Raw genomic sequence first — 17,875 nt, forward strand, 5'->3', positions numbered from 1 at the left:
AAAGTGGGGAAAAAACAAACTCATTTCTGGATTAACTATTCATCATAGTGGTTAGTTAGATTGATAATTAACAACTATTAGATCATCCAATCCCTTGCTTCAGCCAGTGCAGGAGAGTTTCCTGCAGTACATTGTCTAGTCTTTACACAAAGTCCCCAAGTGATGGGATGTGGGCCACTTCCCTTGTTAGGCTATCGCACTGAATAAACAACTTTGTCAGAAATGTTTTCCTAATATTCAACCTTAGTTTCATATAATTATTTCTGGTTACACCCCATATATCACTCTAAATAATTCCTGTCCCTCTTCAGTATTTATGCCCTTCAGCTAGTTATAGACTGTCAATTCCCTCCTAGGTCTAGTCTAGGTCAACACAGCTACAGTGCTCGGGATGTGAAAAATCCACACCCCTGAGCAATGTCGATCTATCCCCCACTGTAAATGCAGCTAGATCAATGGAAGAACGCGTCCACTGACCTAGCTACCATCCATCACTGAAAGCTGTGTCTACACTACAGGGTTATGCTGGCACAGTTGTACTGTACATATGACCTTAGTCTCTAAGCCAAGCTATACATATTTAGCATTCTTAATCTGTCCCCATATATCGGTCCTTCCAGCCCCCAATTGTTGTCATTGCTCCTCTGAATTCTCTCCAGTTTGTCTATCTTCCAAAGAAGATGGTACGGCAAATGCAATATTCTAGGATCAGGCACAGGACAGCCATATTGAGAGAGGTTCTTGCCTCCATGAAAGGTGACATAATTCCCCATGCAGTCAAAACCTGAATGGCTTTTTTTGCTCCTATACTGCATTTCAAGCTCCTGTCAAATTTGCTGTCCACTATCAGCCCTCTTTTTCAGTGTTACCTCTTGGATGCTATTACCACAACCTTGCTGGTTACTACATACACACTGGCGCAATATTACATAAATCACCACAGTATCTAGGCCATGGTATCTATGAATCTGATTTGGTACCCTCTGAAATCTATGGAATTTTGACATTGATTTCAATCAGAGCAAGATCAGGCCTTTGTAGAACAAACTAAAACACCATACGGACAAGTTTTTCTATCTTGCATTATACATGATTCTTGTTGAGATATGTTCTTTATTCAGCACATCACCCACACAACAAAGGATAAACCTTTCCCCCCTCTAGTTACTTTGTTTTTTGACTGAACTGCAGAGAAAATGGAAAGTTTTCAAGCCTTTATTTTATTCTAATAGGAAAAAAATACAAGATACACTGAAAGCATGCCGATTACTGTTATGAGCCTTAGGTTCTTAACTCAGTACCATGTCTCCTACACCCTAAGCAGGCAGGGCTGGCTTTAGACTGATTCCCCTAAATCGGGCCCTGCGCCCTAAAGAAGAGCGCCTAACTTAGGCGTCTTTTTAATTTTTACTCACCCGGCAGCACTCCGGGTCTTCAGTGGCATTTCAGCGGTGGGTCCTTCAGTGCCACGGAAGACCCGGAGCGCCGCCGAGTGAGTCATCCCTGCGGGGCCCCATCAAAACTATTAGGAAGTACGGGGCCCAATTTGAAAGCAAGTCCTGTAAGCATGTGTACAGTCTCCTGTCCATCTAATGACTTTTGAGCAGACATTAGCATTTGAAATTCTGGTTAATAACAGGAAAGTGTTTTCCTTGCAGTATGTGACTACTTGGGTCCTGATTCAGCTTGAATGTCAAAGGCTCGAAGAAGAGAAGTGTGAAATCCTGTGGCTTTGGATCATAAAGATTCATTAAAACCTCTTTTGGTTTTTGACTGCATGGTTTATACTCCCTGGATTTCTCCTTGAGGGCTTCCTCTTAACTTGGCAATAACTAAGAGATCAAGGGCTAACTTGGCATCCAGTTGTGTTTACTTTACATACCTTGTTTCAGCTGCAGTCTCTGTTAAGGTCAAGCTATTTAGTTATTGCCTAGTAAACAAGAATAACCTTTAGGATATTCTAACCCTATCAGAAATGACACAAAGAATGTTAAGGTTGCAAAATTAAGCTATCAAGAGTCAAGAAATGCCAGGGGGAAAAAAGTGAACTTATGAGAAAAGCTAATAATATAGGTAGAATTTTATATTCTAGTAGGCGATTATATTGTATGCAAAATAGTACAGACCTATAAGCAGCTGAACTGTTATACCCTTTACCAAAACAGGAAAAAACCAGCACGCTGTGCAGAGACCAAGTGGAAACGTTCATCATAAATAGTGCACGTTTTTCAGATGTAACTGAGAACAATGAGTTATTATGGATACATTTACGTAACCCATACTATAACCGTCCCTGCTATTCTCTATCATAATAAAGCATGTTACAGAGGAGTTCTGTATATCAAAGTTCTGTACAGCTGCCCACCCAAACCAGAGTGAAACGATTTCTATAAGGCAAATTGGACGACAAAGAATCACATAGTACAAGTCACAGAGCACAGTGCCATATGGTGACTGAATGCACCCCTGTATTCACACCGTACATACCATTCTAATAATCTTTGTACAAAATATGCCATGTGGTATCATTTGAAATCTAGCAACTTGTTGGTCAATAATATCATGGTGAAACATACGTAAAGTTATGAACGTAAACTGAAATTATGACTGAAATGTGTTTACCACACAAGTCTGGGTGGGGGGCTAAACCTGTTTATCAGAGACAAAGGATAAGCTAATGCTTCTACCCAGGTGTCATCAAAGCTGATTGGCTATCACTGGTCAAATGGCCATTCTTTGGTAGCCAACAGGGGTAGGCACAGATCAATCTGCATTTTAGTAAACAACAACATGGAATCTCTTTCACCACAAAATTCCCCGTCTCCATCCTTTTACCTTGAGATAACTCTCAGGAAGATGCATTTCAAAGGGCGACAGGACTTAAAGTGAGGCCCAAAAACATCCCAAAGACTCTGTCACTCACTCTTTCTCCTAAGATGACAAAGAAACCAGCCCTTTAGACTTTGGGGGCAGATCCTGATATGAGAAGGGATTTTACCTTAAACCAGGTCTAATTTAAGTTTAGTATCTAAAAGCATTTTATTTTTATTTCTCTTATAATCATTTGACTTCAATACCTCACACTTGTACTCTTTGTAATTAAACTAGTTTTATTATTTAATCAAAACTAATCCAGCATTGTGTTTAAACTACATTGTTTGGTAACCCCAATTAAAGTAGCAATCTGTTGTATATTGACCCCCTACAGGGGCCATGGACCTATAACACCTGAACTGTCCATGAAAGGGCTGGACAGTGCAGAACACGTGTTTTGGAGGAGAAATTGGGACTGGGAGTGTGTCGGGGTCACCCTGCAGGTAGTAACTAAGGCTGCAGGAAGCCAGAGTGTATCTGGTGCTTATGACAGGCTGCTGGGGTCAGAGTTACTGGATTAGGGCTGTGGCTATATATAGAAACTCAGGGTTTGACCTGCATGCTGGTGGGCTGATTGTGAGCAACCCAAGTTGAGAGCTACAGCAGCAAAGCATTGTGAGGCACCCAAGGTTACAGGGCAGGTCATGACAACACCTCACTAGTTTGGATTGCACCCCAGAATGCGATACTCAGGAATTACCTGCAGGCTGATGTTCAGGACAGCTGCAAAGGAAGAGCAGCTCTGAGCAGCTGAGAGACAGAAAAGGGATTGATGACATGTTTACATTTTCTTTTGGATATCACTTGATTAAGCTTCACTGTTGCCCACTAGATATGGCTCTTTGATAACATGACTTATATAAGACTCTTGCCTAGTTATACTCCTGGGAGAATTCTGTGCCACTGTGCAAGCACAGAATTAATATGCCCTGCAGCATAAGTGATTCTGGTGGGGAGGTAAAGGTAAAGTTGCATTTATATCTTTTGGCCACTAGAAGGCACCAGAAGAGAGGGCAGCAGGCTCAGGGGCCTGAGCAGCCAGCCCAAGAGGGGGAGGGCAGAGTCTGCTTTGCTCACTGTGCCCTGCCAGCAGGACCAGGTGAGGAGGCACGAGATATGGGGGGACAGACAGAGTGGGGCACACGGTGTTGCTGAGGTGTCACACAGACTAGGGTTCAGAAGGGATAGTGGGAGAGACTGGGGTAGAGGTACAGGAGCTAGTGGAGTGACAGCACTGAGCCAGGGATGAATGGGAGTGGGAGTGAAGGACCACATGAGGACAAGAGAGAATGGGGGAGGGAGGGGGTTTCAAGGACACATGGGGACATGCAGAGCCATCCTTAGGCATATGCAGCATAGGCACCCAAAAATTTGGAGATCCCCTGGGTCTTCGTGTCCACCCTCCGCCTCTTCCTATCCCTGTTCTGACCCTTCCTGCAGCTCAGTGAGTCTTCCTCCAGAGGGGATCTAGTAACTTAATAGTGAAAAAGTCTTCCAGCCTGCCAGACCTATTAGCACAACACTGAAACTGTTAAAAAGCCATAGTAATGAAGCTATTTAACAGGCATTTGCCAACCCCCAGGTATATACTGTCAGTTTCTGAATTTACTGAAGAAAAAAAAGTTGTGCATTACTGTAATATTTACTCAGAACAGGTTACAGGACCTTAGCTTAAAATCTGCTTTAAAAATATTTCATTACTGTGTTGCTGAAGATTATAAAATCACATCTCTAAAAAAAAAATCCTTGCATACATTTTTAGATACACAATCTGAGTATTCATTTTTAGCCTTAAATGCTTGGATCTTCAGACACATAGTTTTTAAAATAAATCCTTCAAAAGACCACCCTGATCTAAAATACACGTTAATTACTATAGTACAAAAAACTTGCTTCCAAAGTCTTCCTGTCCTTTCTGTCCACCCTTTCTCCCTTCACTCCCCTGTTGAAGAACCCTTAAAGGGACAACACCCCTTTCCTTCCAGATAGTTGGACAAACCAGTTGGACAAACCAGTTTCCCTTTCTTTACTTCTGACTATTTGATGAAATAGTTTTAAGAGAACCCTCCCGCGAAATCAGTACCTTAGTAAGATATAAAATCCTCTGTTATCCTAAAAAATATATTTCCAACGATTTTAAAGTTGGTGAAATTTCATAAACATATATATATGGTTATGGAGATCACACAAAGTAAATTAGTGTACCCTTTTTCTAAAAGCAATGAATATTGTTATGAACACACTAAACCTCTGTGACTGATTAATTTAAAATGTCTTTGTTTCAGTGAGTTAAATATGTAGTAATCTGGAATGATTACTTTATGAAAGCTTAAGAGTACATTTAAAATACAAAATCAGCTTAGATATACCAATTAAGAAAATGTAAAACCGAGAAGAGCTGCATCATGTATTCCATAATATTTAATGTTGTATTCAGCAGGACAGCTGACTTGTCCTTACTACAAAGTATCTTTCGATAGGGGCCATATTCACAGAGGCAAATGTGCCGGCGTCGCATATTCTGCGTGAGGGAGAGGGTACAGGGGTCTCTGCAGGGAACTGAGACTCTCCGCCACTGTGAGGCGGGCCGGGCAGCTTGGTATCCTTTACTGTCTCATCTCTCTCCTCCACGGGCTGTGAGCATGGGGCATAGGGGCACCAGTTTAATAATACTGCATAGTATTTATGGGGCCCTAAGGACGGCCCTGGGGACATGTGCAGATGTGCCTCACTTAGGGCTAGTCTACACTGGGCGGGGGGAAATCAATTTAAGATATGCAACTTCAGCTATGCAAAGTATCTTAGTTCGACTTCCCTGGCCGTCCTCACGGCGGAAAGTCAACCGCCGCGGCTCCCCCGTCGACTCCGCTTACTCCTCCTGCCGAGGTGGAGTACGGATGATAAATCGATCCCCGAATTGACATGTCTAGATGAGACGCGATACTTCGATCCCTGATAGATCGAATACTACCCACCGATATGGCAGGTAGTGTAGACATGGCCTTAATGGGAGAGGCTAGGGGTCAGCCTGGGTCTGCAGGGGGGAGGCTCCCTAACTCCCAAACAATCCCGCCCCCCTGCAAAAAAGCCCCAACAACCCTCTTCCATTTTTCTCCCTCCCATATCCAACAACCTTTCAGATTCACTCCCAGGCTCCATCCCTCCCTCAGCTCCTCCATTCCCCCAAGCCTTTGCTCTGCTTCAGAGGAGTGTGGAAAACATAGTTCTTATAGTAGTGTAAATTTATTATTACTCAACATTCAGTATTAATATGCCTAGTAAGAAATGTCAAAAAACATTTCTTGTATTTTATTTTTGCTGTCTGTATTGTTATAGGTATACTTGCTACTAGATATTTTGAAATAAATTACCAAAATAATTGAAGCTAGCATGATTATATTGTGTTATTTTGACAAATAAAATATGCAGAATTATTTTAAAATATTGCATGCAGAATTTTTAGGTGTGGAATTCCCCTCGGATTACTAGTTATTGCATTTAGCACTAGGACCTAGGCACCCTACAAGGGGTGATGAGGGAGGCAATTTTGTAATCCCTGCCCTTAGGAGAAGCAGGCTGAGAGCAGGGGCAAAAGATATGTTCATATGGTAGAGGGCTTTATGAAGGTGAATTATTCTGTTCCTGAGACATGTGGATGTTGACAGTATGTATATATTGGGCTCCATTTTCAGGAGGCTGGCTATGCAGTCAGGAGCACAAGACAGTCAATTTTGTGTGTAATTACATTTTCAATAGCTGTCACTTAAAGTGTGGTTCTGCCTTGAAAAGTGATTATGTAAAAACAACACCATTTTACTCAACAGATCTGCTCTCTGTGCTCATACAGAGTCCTATTTACTTTCTTTACTGATAAAAAACAAGATTCTACTACTGTCAGTCATACAGAACCTAAGCAGCTACGGAAGAATGAACTGAATTCATTTCTGGTTTGCACGTCAACATAGTTGTTGACTAAATGTCATTTGCAAGGCCATCTGTCCAACCCTATTGTCTTTAAAAAAATTGTCATATTTTACCAATGAAAATGTGGAATCCTACAAGCAGGGCTTTGGAGCTGTGCTCTGGCTCTGCTCCAGCTCCAGGCAAAAACCTGCAGCTCTGCTGCTCCGGAGCTGCTCCAAAGCCCTGACTACAGGGATGCTTTTAGAAGGTGGGTTTAAAAAGAAACAAAAAAACCAACACAATTGCTCTTTAACAAACACAAAACCGGTTAAACGCTGAAATGACCAGCCTAAGATATGTGAGCAAGCTTCTTTAGCTAATTGTTGCCACTTATTTAAGCACACATGTATTTTCCAGAGGGAGCAAACTGTGCAATAAACCTTGATTAGTGGATTTGCACCTTTGAAGTAATTACAAGTTACAGTAGAACCTCATTTACTTGAACCATACTTATCCAAAAGTTATCTAAAATTGGGCTGCAATTCCAGATGTGTAACTTTTGCACTGAGGAGTCCCTATTTATCCAAAAATCTTATTTAGCTGAAAAATTAGAAATCCTTTATTATCTTTGAATAAATGGGACTTTATTATACTGAAAAAAGAGTCCTGGGCTAGATATTCAGAGTGAATATTAGGGAAACAGTTATGGACATATACATGTCCATTTGCAAACTCAATCTTAAAATTATTTTCAAATACAATGGCACTGCCATTGTACCAAAGTGTGTGTTTATTTTTTGAGGAGTGTGTGTGTGTGTGTACGCATCCCTGAGTCCACAACCTCACATGTAGACCCCCATCCTATAATCAGATTCAGTAGCACAAACTTTTGCACCTGTGTAAGTAAGGATACTTCAGCTGCACCAGCTGAAGGATCTGGCCTTAATAGGCATCCTTTGGAAATCTAGTATGTATCCCATCAATTACCAGAGACAAATATACAGAAAGCTCAAACAGATATTGCAGACAGTATGTCTTAATTTGGTGCATTCCACTTTTTTAAAAGCCCATGTCGCAATATATGGAAAATTCAAATTTTCCGCATCAAAATACAATTCTCTCTTACCCTCACCACACACACACACCTTTTTCAGATAAGGTACCACATGAAATCAGCTGCAAATTGCTGAAACAGCAACAACTTGCAGGACCAGTTGGTTTAATTTTATACTTTGCATGTGGAAGTAATGTCTTTCTCAAAGGCAATCAACAGGGCAATGGCTCCCTAATCACGGAGGGGGAAATCAGTCATGAAGATGGTGAGAAAGCAAAGACAGAGAAAGCTACACTGGAGACTGGATTCAGGAGTAGATATGAGACCTTAGCCCTTATACTATGTGCACTAAAGAGTGAGCTCTGGCTTTAATAATGCTTACTGCAGCTGCCTACCAGCAAGAAATAAGTGGTAAAAATGGTAAAACATCCTAGGAGGCTTAGGAAAACAAATACAAAAAAGAAACAATTTAGGCCCTGATCTTACAAATGAGAATAGCAGACGTAGTTCCCTGCATCTACATGGAGGCTACGTCCAGACTACCCGCCGTATCGGTGGGTTAAAATCGATTGCTCGGGGATCGATATATCGCGTCTCATCTAGACGCAATATATCGATCCCCGAGCGCGCTTATATCGATTCCGGAACTCTATCAACCCCAATGGAGTTGCGGAATCGACAGGGAGAGCCGCGAACATCGATCCCGCGCGGTGAGGACGGGTGAGTAATCCGATCTTAGATATTTGACTTCAGCTACGTTATTCACGTAGCTGAAGTTGCGTATCTAAGATCGATTTCCCCCCGTAGTGTGGACCAGCCCGGAGCCCCACTCAGCATGTACAGGTGCTTCACTGGGGCTCAGTACAGGACTGGGGCCTCAATGATAAGTCCCCCAGCACTTCCAGCATGGACAGACAAATGACTTTCAGCAAATGATTCATTTGAATTCCACCCCCCCTTTTTTTTTTTAAATAAAATACTTTTTTCTCTATTTGCTTAGTTAAGAGGGCTGGGAAAGCAATCTGAGAGCACATGCTTAGACTAGCCTAATGAATTTCATACCTGCAAAATTAATATTTGACATCAGTCCCCCAGTTATAATTATCTTCCCACCATTAATAACTCACCAACAGAGTTTATAGATAGAGAGCAAAAGATTTTATAAAGTACGTGTCACAGGGCACTTCTTCAGCTACCCGAGGAGCAGCGCTGCCTACACTGCTTGCAAACACACAATCTGTTTCATTTTCACCACATGCACCTTCAACCCTGTTTCAAACCAGAACAGGCCATAACATGGGTGTATAGCAGAAGAAGCCTTTTACAGACCTTCCTTCCTTCACTCTCCCATTAAAAAGCCAATTACCTCATGTCACGGAGTGTGGAGGAGTCCGGCCCTGCACCCCTCTTCCTGGGACCCATAGTGACTCTCAGCCAGCCAGTAAAACAGAAGGTTTATTGGACAACAGGAATGCAGGTTACAGCAGAGCTTGAATGCACAGTCAGGACCCCTCAACTGAGTCCTTCTGGAGTTTCAGGGTGCTTGGTTCCAGCATAGGCTCCCCTGAATTCCCCTCACCCAGCCCAAAACCGAAACTGAACTGCCCCTCCCCCAGCCGGCCAATTCCTTTGTCTAGCTTCCCGGGCCAAGGTGCTAACCCCCTCCCTCCTACCTGGCTCAGGTTACAGGCTTAAAGATCCTGTCCCTCACCTAAAGACATCCCCAGCTCTCCCATCCCCCACACAGACAGCCCCTACTCCATCACACCTCAAAAACTGCCACCAGGTGTCTGTCAGTAATCCATCCCCACCAGTAATAGGTTGATTGATTCCAAGTAAGCCTGAATCCTTCTCTGGGCTCCAGCAACTTCAGTGACCAAGTTGTTACAACTAGCACCCTGTCATAGTATACTGCTAGGCACTGCTGGGATCCCCCAAACCCTCTCCACCATTGAAGCTTAAATAATGGATGGAAAATTATGCTGGTGTTTGACAGAAGACCATGTGATTTGTAAAGAAAAGAACAAATCCCTGTTTGGGCTCTTACATAACAGGTTTCCTGTGCTCCTGTAGCACAGAAACAAACTTTGAAATGTCAGAATTTCTGGTGGAACAAAAATTCAGTTTTCCAACCTACCCTGTTCCCTGTACTTTGGGAGGAGTTCACATGAGTCCATTCATCCATTTGTAACTCTTACACTATCAGGTAATGGGAAATTTGATTTGTGTTACTATAGATTATAAACACTAAAGAATGTTTATTTCTTCTGCCGCATTTTACTCTACTGTATTTCAGAGGCTTCTCCCATTCTCTCAAGACTGAGCAGCAGGGTGTACAAAACTATTTGGTTTTTAGAATATTGTGCTGGATATTTTATAAACATGGAGCCAGACCCTCAGCTGGCATAAATTCATGTAGTTCTTCTGAACTGGCACATCTTTCCTCTACCAGAATCTATGCTAGATTAACTTCCTTCTGGAAATTCTTATTTTATAGCCTTGCAGTTCCCATCCTGCCCTGCTCTTAAAGGGAGAGCACCCTGCCACAATATGTTTTTGGTTTTAAGTTTGTTCCAGACTACTTTGTGAAATATGACTTGACTGCATCTGCTAAAACTCCAAAAGTAAATGGCTCTGTGACACAATGCTTCCATTCTGCATCTGTAATGGCATCATAAAGAACTGTTCAGAGCATATTCCAGTGGATTGCCTCCCCCACCCCCACCCCCACCCCAGCATTAAACCTGATCATTTCCTTTGTAGCGCTAGCAATAAAGTGATCCACACATGGCAGCCAGCGAACAGAGCGGCTAACAGGGGAGTTTCAGTGGGATTGCTGTTGGAGGAGCAGGTTTTTGTCATTTGTGGCTTGTATTGTGGAGTTTGTGTGTGAGTGAGTGTGTGTGCAGGCTGCTAGGGGCGGTGTGCTGGGAGCGAGGCTGAGCCCTGAGTTGGGGGCGGGGCTTACCTGATTAGGGGTCCTATATAAGGAGCCAGGCACTCAGGCAGCGGCACAGGAGCCAGCGAACAGAGCGGCTAACAGGGGAGTTTCAGTGGGAGTTTCCAGGGGGAGGTTACAGGGGAGACCAAGGCAGAGAAACCAGGAAGCCAGACAAGGGAAGAGGCAGGGGTCTGCCAGCAGCCAGCGCTTGTTGGTGGCCTGCGGTGCGGTGTGAGGCGTGGATTGCCAGGCACAGAGTTGGAAGGGTATGATGGAGGCAGAGGCAGCAGGTACAGACGCACTGAGGATGACCGGATGCGGTAGCTGTGGCATGTACATGATCCTGGAGGGGGCACCTGAAAGGAGTTTCGTCTGCATGAAGTGCCGCCTGATAGAGCTGGTGGAGGAAAAGATAAGAGGACTGGAGATGCAGGTGGAAACTCTGGCTGAGTTTAGAAGGGGGTTCGAGCAGATGATGGAACACAGACATGATGAGGCACAGGGGATAAGCTCAGATGAGCGGATAGAAGCAGGACCAAAGAACCCTGAGGAGGGGCTGCTGGGTGAGGAAAGTGGACGGTGGAAGCATGTGACTAGGAGAACCAGGCAGAGGAAAAGACGGGCCAGCGATGGAGAAATAGAACTCAGGAACAGGTTTGCTGAGTTGGAAAATGAAGATGGAGTACAGCAGGCTGCTGAAGGAGAGAGGGCAAGGAAGAAGAGACGAGCAGCTAGTCCTGCAGAAGGAGGGGAGGAGTCAATGGAGGCGACACCAAGTATGAGCCCTAGGAGGATTGTAAGGGCGAATACAAATAGAGAGGAATTGCGGCCAGCTGGTGTGGGGGATAGACCGGTGAATCACACTGTTGCCAGGAAAAGGCAAGTCTACGTGATTGGAGACTCTATACGGAGAAGAATAGACAGGCCTGTAACTAGACCTGATCGGGAGAACAGAAGGGTGTGCTGTCTGCCAGGGGCTAAGATACAGGATGTGGACCTGAGGCTGAATAGGATCCTAGCGGGAGCGGGAAAGAATCCGTTGATTGTCCTTCATGTGGGAACGAATGATACGGCTAGTTACTCGCTGGACTGTATCAAGGAGGACTATGCCAGACTGGGGAAGACGCTCAAAGAAATCGAGGCTCAGGTGATCTTCAGTGGGATTCTGCCGGTTCCTAGAGCAGGGAGACGAAGGAGTGACAAGATTATGGCGATCAACAGATGGTACTGAGTACTCATGACTGGAGTACAGGTATTGAAGGCTATGTGCTGTTTAGAAAAGACAGGAAGAAAGGCAAAGGTGGTGGAGTAGCCTTGTATATCGATGAGATTAACTGTAATGAAATAAGAAGCGATGGAATGGATAAGACAGAGTCTGTCTGGGCAAAAATCACACTGGGTAAAAAAGCAACTAGAGCTTCCCCTGAGATAGTGCTTGGGGTGTGCTATAGACCGCCGGGATCTGATTGGGATATGGATAGAGACCTCTTTAATGTCTTTAATGAAGTAAACACAAAGGGGAAATGTCTGATTATGGGAGACTTCAACTTCCCGGATATAGACTGGGGGACGAGTGCTTGCAAGAATAATAGGGGTCAGATTTTTCTGGATGTGATAGCGGATGGATTTCTTCATCAAGTAGTTGAAGTACCTACGAGAGGGGATGCCATTTTAGATTTGGTTTTGGTGAGCAGTGAGGACCTCGTAGAAGAAATGGTGGTAGGGGATAACCTTGGTTCGAGTGATCGTGAGCTGATTCAGTTCAAACTAGATGGAAGGATAAACAAATGTAGATCTGGGATTAGGGTTTTCGACTTCTCGAGGGCTAATTTTAAAGAGTTAAGGAAATTAGTTAGGGAAGTGGACTGGACAGAGGAACTTGTGGATTTAAATGCGGAGGAGGCCTGGAATTACTTTAAGTCGCAGCTGCGGAAATTGTCGGAAGCCTGCATCCCAAGGAAGGGGAAAAAAAACCATGGGCAGGAGTTGTAGGCCAAGCTGGATGAGCAAGCAACTCAGAGAGGGGATTAGAAAAAAAGCAGAAAGCTTACAGGGAGTGGAAGAAAGGCAGGATTAGCAAGGGAAGCTACCTTGGTGAGGTCAGAACATGTAGGGATAAAGTGAGGAAGGCTAAAAGCCGCATTGAACTGGACCTTGCAAAGGGAATCAAAACCAATAGTAAAAGGTTCTACAGCCACATAAATAAGAAGAAAACAAAGAAAGAAGAAGTGGGGCCGCTATACACTGAGGATGGAATGGAGGTTAAGGATAACCTAGGCATGGCCCAATATCTAAATAAGTACTTTGCCTCAGTTTTTAATAAGACTAGTGAGGAGTTTAGCGATGATGGAGGGATGATAAACGTGGATATGGAGGTGGATATTACCGCAACTGAGGTAGGGGCCAAACTTGAACAGCTTAATGGGACAAAATCGGAGGGCCCGGACAATCTCCATCCGAGGATATTAAAGGAACTGGCGCGTGAAATTGCGAGCCCGTTAGCGAGAATTTTTAAGCAATCGATAAACTCGGGGATTGTGCCGTACGACTGGAGGATTGCTAACATAGTTCCTATTTTTAAGAAAGGGAATAAAAGTGATCCGGGTAATTACAGGCCTTTTAGCTTAACGTCTGTAGTATGTAAGGTCTTGGAAAAAATTTTAAGGGAGAAAGTAGTTAAGGACATAGAGGTCAATGGTAATTGGGACGAACTGCAACATGGATTCACTAAAGGTAGATCGTGCCAAACCAATCTGATCTCTTTCTTTGAGAAGGTGACGGATTACTTCGATAAAGGAAATGCGGTAGATATAATTTACCTAGATTTCAGTAAGGCGTTTGACACAGTTCCACATGGGGAACTGTTAGTTAAATTGGAAAAGATGGGGATGAATATGAAAGTTGTAAGGTGGATAAGGAACTGGTTAAAGGGGAGACTCCAGCGGGTCGTATGGAAGGGTGAACTGTCAGGCTGGAAGGAGGTCACTAGTGGAGTCCCTCAAGGATCAGTTTTGGGACCGATCTTATTTAACCTTTTTAATACCGACCTTGGCACAAAGAGCGGAAATGTGCTAATAAAGTTTGCAGATGACACAAAGCTGGGGGGTATTGCTAACACGGAGAAGGACAGGGATACTATTCAGGAAGATCTGGACCACCTTGTAAACTGGAGCAATAGTAATAGGATGAAATACAATAGTGAAAAGTGCAAGGTCATGCACTCAGGGATTAATAATAAGAATTTTAGATATATGTTGGGGACGCATCAGTTGGAAGCGACAGAGGAGGAGAAGGACCTTGGGGTATTGGTTGATAACAGGATGACTATGAGCTGCCAATGTGATACGGCTGTTAAAAAAGCAAATGCGATGTTAGGATGCATCAGGCGAGGTATTTCCAGCAAGGATAAGGAGGTGTTAGTACCGTTATATAAGGCGCTGGTGAGACGCCATCTGGAATATTGTGTGCAGTTCTGGTGTCCCATGTTCAAGAAGGATGAATTCAAACTGGAACAGGTCCAGAGACGGGCTACTAGGATGATCCGAGGAATGGAAAACCTGCCTTAATGAAAGAAGACTCAAAGAGCTTGGCTTGTTTAGCCTGGCCAAAAGAAGGCTGCGGGGGGATATGCTTGCTCTATATAAATATATCAGGGGGGTTAACGTTAGGGAGGGAGAGGAATTATTTAAGTTTAGTACTAATGTAGGCACGAGGACGAATGGGTACAAACTGGATATAAGGAAGTTTAGACTTGAAATTAGATGAAGGTTTCTAACCATTAGGGGAGTGAAGTTCTGGAACAGCCTTCCGAGGGAAGTAGTGGGGGCAAAAGACTTTTCTGGCTTTAAGACTAAGCTTGATAAGTATATGGAGGGGATGTTATGATAGGATAGTTTAATTTGGGCAATTGATCTTGGATTATCACCAGATAAGTCTGCTTAATGGTCTGCGGGGAGATGTTGGATGGGATGGGAACTGAGTTACTGCAGAGAATTCCTTCTTGGGTGCTGGCTGGTGAGTCTTGCCCACATGCTCAGGGTTTAGCTGATCGCCATATTTGGGGTCAGGAAGGAATTTTCCTCCAGGGCGGATTGGCAAGGGCCCTGGAGGTTTTTTGCCTTCCCCTGCAGCGTGGGGCATGGGTCGCTTGCTGGTGGATTCTCTGCAGCTTGAGGTCTTCAAACCAATTTTGAGGATTTCAATAACTCAGTCCTGGGTTAGGAGTTGTTATAAAAGTGGATGGGTAGGGTTCTGTGGCCTGCCTTGTGCGGGAGGTCAGACTGGATGATCATGTTGGTCCCTTCTGACCTATGAGTCTATGAGTCTATAAGTACTACCCATAAAAAGAATTTAGAGCTGGTTGTTGTGGGCTAAAGCTGAATGCAAAACTGCATGTTTAGATTCTCTAGCTCCCCCTGAAAGATAATATTGCACCAAGCTATGGACAGCATTGGTTCAGTTCTAAAGATAAAAACATTTCAGCCTCTTACTTCCACAGCAAAGTGAAACAATCTAGGATGTGTTAGATTAAATGATTTACCACAATGAATTCTGGTTCTTTGCCAAATATTAGGACTCGATTCTCCTCTCACTTATGCCAGTATAAAATAGGGGGAGGGATAGCTCAGTGATTTGAGCATTGGCCTGCTAAAGCCAGGGTTGTGCGTTCAATCCTTGAGGGGGCCATTTAGGGATCTAGGGCAAAAATCTGTCTGGGGATTGGTCCTGCTTTGAGCAGGGGGTTGGACTAGGTGACCTCCTGAGGTCCCTTCCAACCCTGATATTCTATGATTCTACTGAAGTCTAAACTATATACCCAGCCTAGGTAAGAGGAGAATCAGATCCCTACTATCTAGTTCACAAAGCTCATTTTTTTCTTTACTGAATGTGTGAGAGAGCCCTATTTAACCTCACAGGTAACGGTAAAAGCAGCTTCCTCAACTCACCATTGAGACTCCACGCTGCCCATTCCTTGCTTGGCCTCACAATAAGACCTAACTTAGAACACCAGCTCCATTCAGATCGGCCAACAAATATCTACTGGGCGCAGCAGCAGACCATGGATGAAGTCAGTGGGAACAAGACTGGGCTGCTGAGGGTAATAGCTTTGGCTCTCAGTCAAAAGGTTGCCATAGGTTGTGTGTTACGCTATATGCCACCAAATGGTCTCAGCATGAGGGATGGGGATAAAGGCACTGTATGGCAGCCTTTCATATAACTTTATTTTTTTTTGTGGATTTAAGCCAGAACCTAAATATTTAATTAAATGTATTTCCTTGTGTTTACCATTTTAAAAACAAACTAAACCTTCATGCTGTACCAGTGAGTTGGAAGGAACAAAAAGCCCACAGCTGACAATGCTGATGTCTTTAATTATATGTATAGCTTATTTCTAGTAGGAAATCTGCCAGTCAGTATTATCAGCACCCAAACAGGATCTATCCCTCCCACCTCCTGCGCACAAGGATTTATGGGTAACATTATACATGCAAAGTTTAAGGCAGCACGGCTGACATTAAAACCAATACTATATGTGTCAGCTTACATCTTATACTGTACTTTCTGCATTTATCTATCATTTGGATGCAGGACTAGGAAAATATACTCCTTGTCAACTAAGCTTCAGCTTTATTTTTTAACTGTTCCACTGCTGATGTTCTATTTCACCTTTTTGTATTGCTGCTTTTTTTTTTTTTTAAATTAATCCCCCATTGCACTCCAATATCAGGACACATCTACTGCATCTGACAGTCCGGCGGTCATACCATAATCTGTCTGAATGTACCTAACAGTTTAGGGGCCGCTTTCAAAAGGTTAACTTCATACAGTAGCTCTACTATTGCTTTCAATAGACCATAAACAAAGCTGTTCCACAGCTGCATCTACAGCCTGATGTGTGTAGGTTTATGTGGTATAAATCTTCAAAGCAGCACAGAGTTATTTATAGCAGCGTCACTCCCATTATGATTAAAGGGACTCACAGCTAAATCCCCAGCATATACTTCTTTGGATTGGAAATATCCCCTTATGGGAAGGATCTAATCTGTGAGCACTTACTGACATGAAGTACCTTCAAGCTTGTTATTCCTGGGTAAAATATGAACCAAGCAGCAATATATTCAATTCTATTGCTCATCATTCACCAGAATCATTACAAACCTGTCACTTACTAATACTTTGTAACTATTAAAAAAGAATCCACCCAATCAGCCATTCCCAGCTCATTATTAGGACCCTGCTCACAAAGGAGAGATTTATGTGTGCAGAAGGGAAATGGCACACTATGTTTTCCATGCTAAGGACCAGGACATTTAATTTGTCATTCATAAATAAAAGTCAATGAGGGAGTGACCCATGTAATGAGATGCTGAAAGCTTTGAGGTTAAACACCTACATTTACATGCAAAACACACATGCCACAGGACCTACTGCTGAGAGTTAATCTCATGAGGGACGTGCATGGGGCTTTGTTCACAAATTGATTTTTAAAAAACTCAATGCAAATCACTTGCAGTAAAAAAGTAAAAATCAATTGAAAATCCTGACAGCTCAGCAGTGTTTTAACTAGAGCTGAGGTTTCTATCTTTTTAAGCAACAATACTAGTTAGCCAGACTTAGGGCTTGTCTAAACTCCAAAATTAATTTGACTTCAGTAAGGTTGACCTACAGCCACTGTAGTAATCAAGTTGGCTATTGGTGTCCACACTACCTTCCTTCTGCTATGGTGCACGTCCTCATCAGGAGCTCTTGCACAGTCTGAAGTGGGGCATTGTGGGGCATGGACAGCCAGAGTGTGGGGGTACTGACAGCTGCGCAGGGCTCCCAGTTCCCAGGCCCGAGGTGACAGCCTGAGCTGTGAGCCCAGCATGGGGGTCAGTTTCACAGCAGGAAGCCTATCAGCTGTCAGTTTCACAGCTCCAGTTGTAAGCCCCCAGTAGAAACAATAGCAGTTTTGAAACACACAAGAATGTCAATTTCACTGCTGGTAGGTTCCTGAGCTCAGCTCACCGCTCAGGTTGTCGCCCCAGTGCCTGCCTGACAGCTGTGAGCCTCTCAAACTAGTTTAAAGGTCAGAAATTTTCTGTAGTTCTAAATCCCTGATT

At 43.6% G+C, this 17,875-nt stretch overlaps 1 protein-coding gene across 1 annotated transcript in view; it reads right to left on the reverse strand.

The window, feature by feature from the left end:
- The window catches only part of PGBD5 (piggyBac transposable element derived 5), a 93,911-nt gene that overhangs the window by 38,317 nt on the left and 37,719 nt on the right, over positions 1 to 17,875 (reverse strand).

The sequence above is a fragment of the Gopherus flavomarginatus genome, chromosome 4 (assembly GCF_025201925.1).
Source record: "Gopherus flavomarginatus isolate rGopFla2 chromosome 4, rGopFla2.mat.asm, whole genome shotgun sequence".
NCBI classification, from domain to species: Eukaryota; Metazoa; Chordata; order Testudines; family Testudinidae; genus Gopherus; species Gopherus flavomarginatus.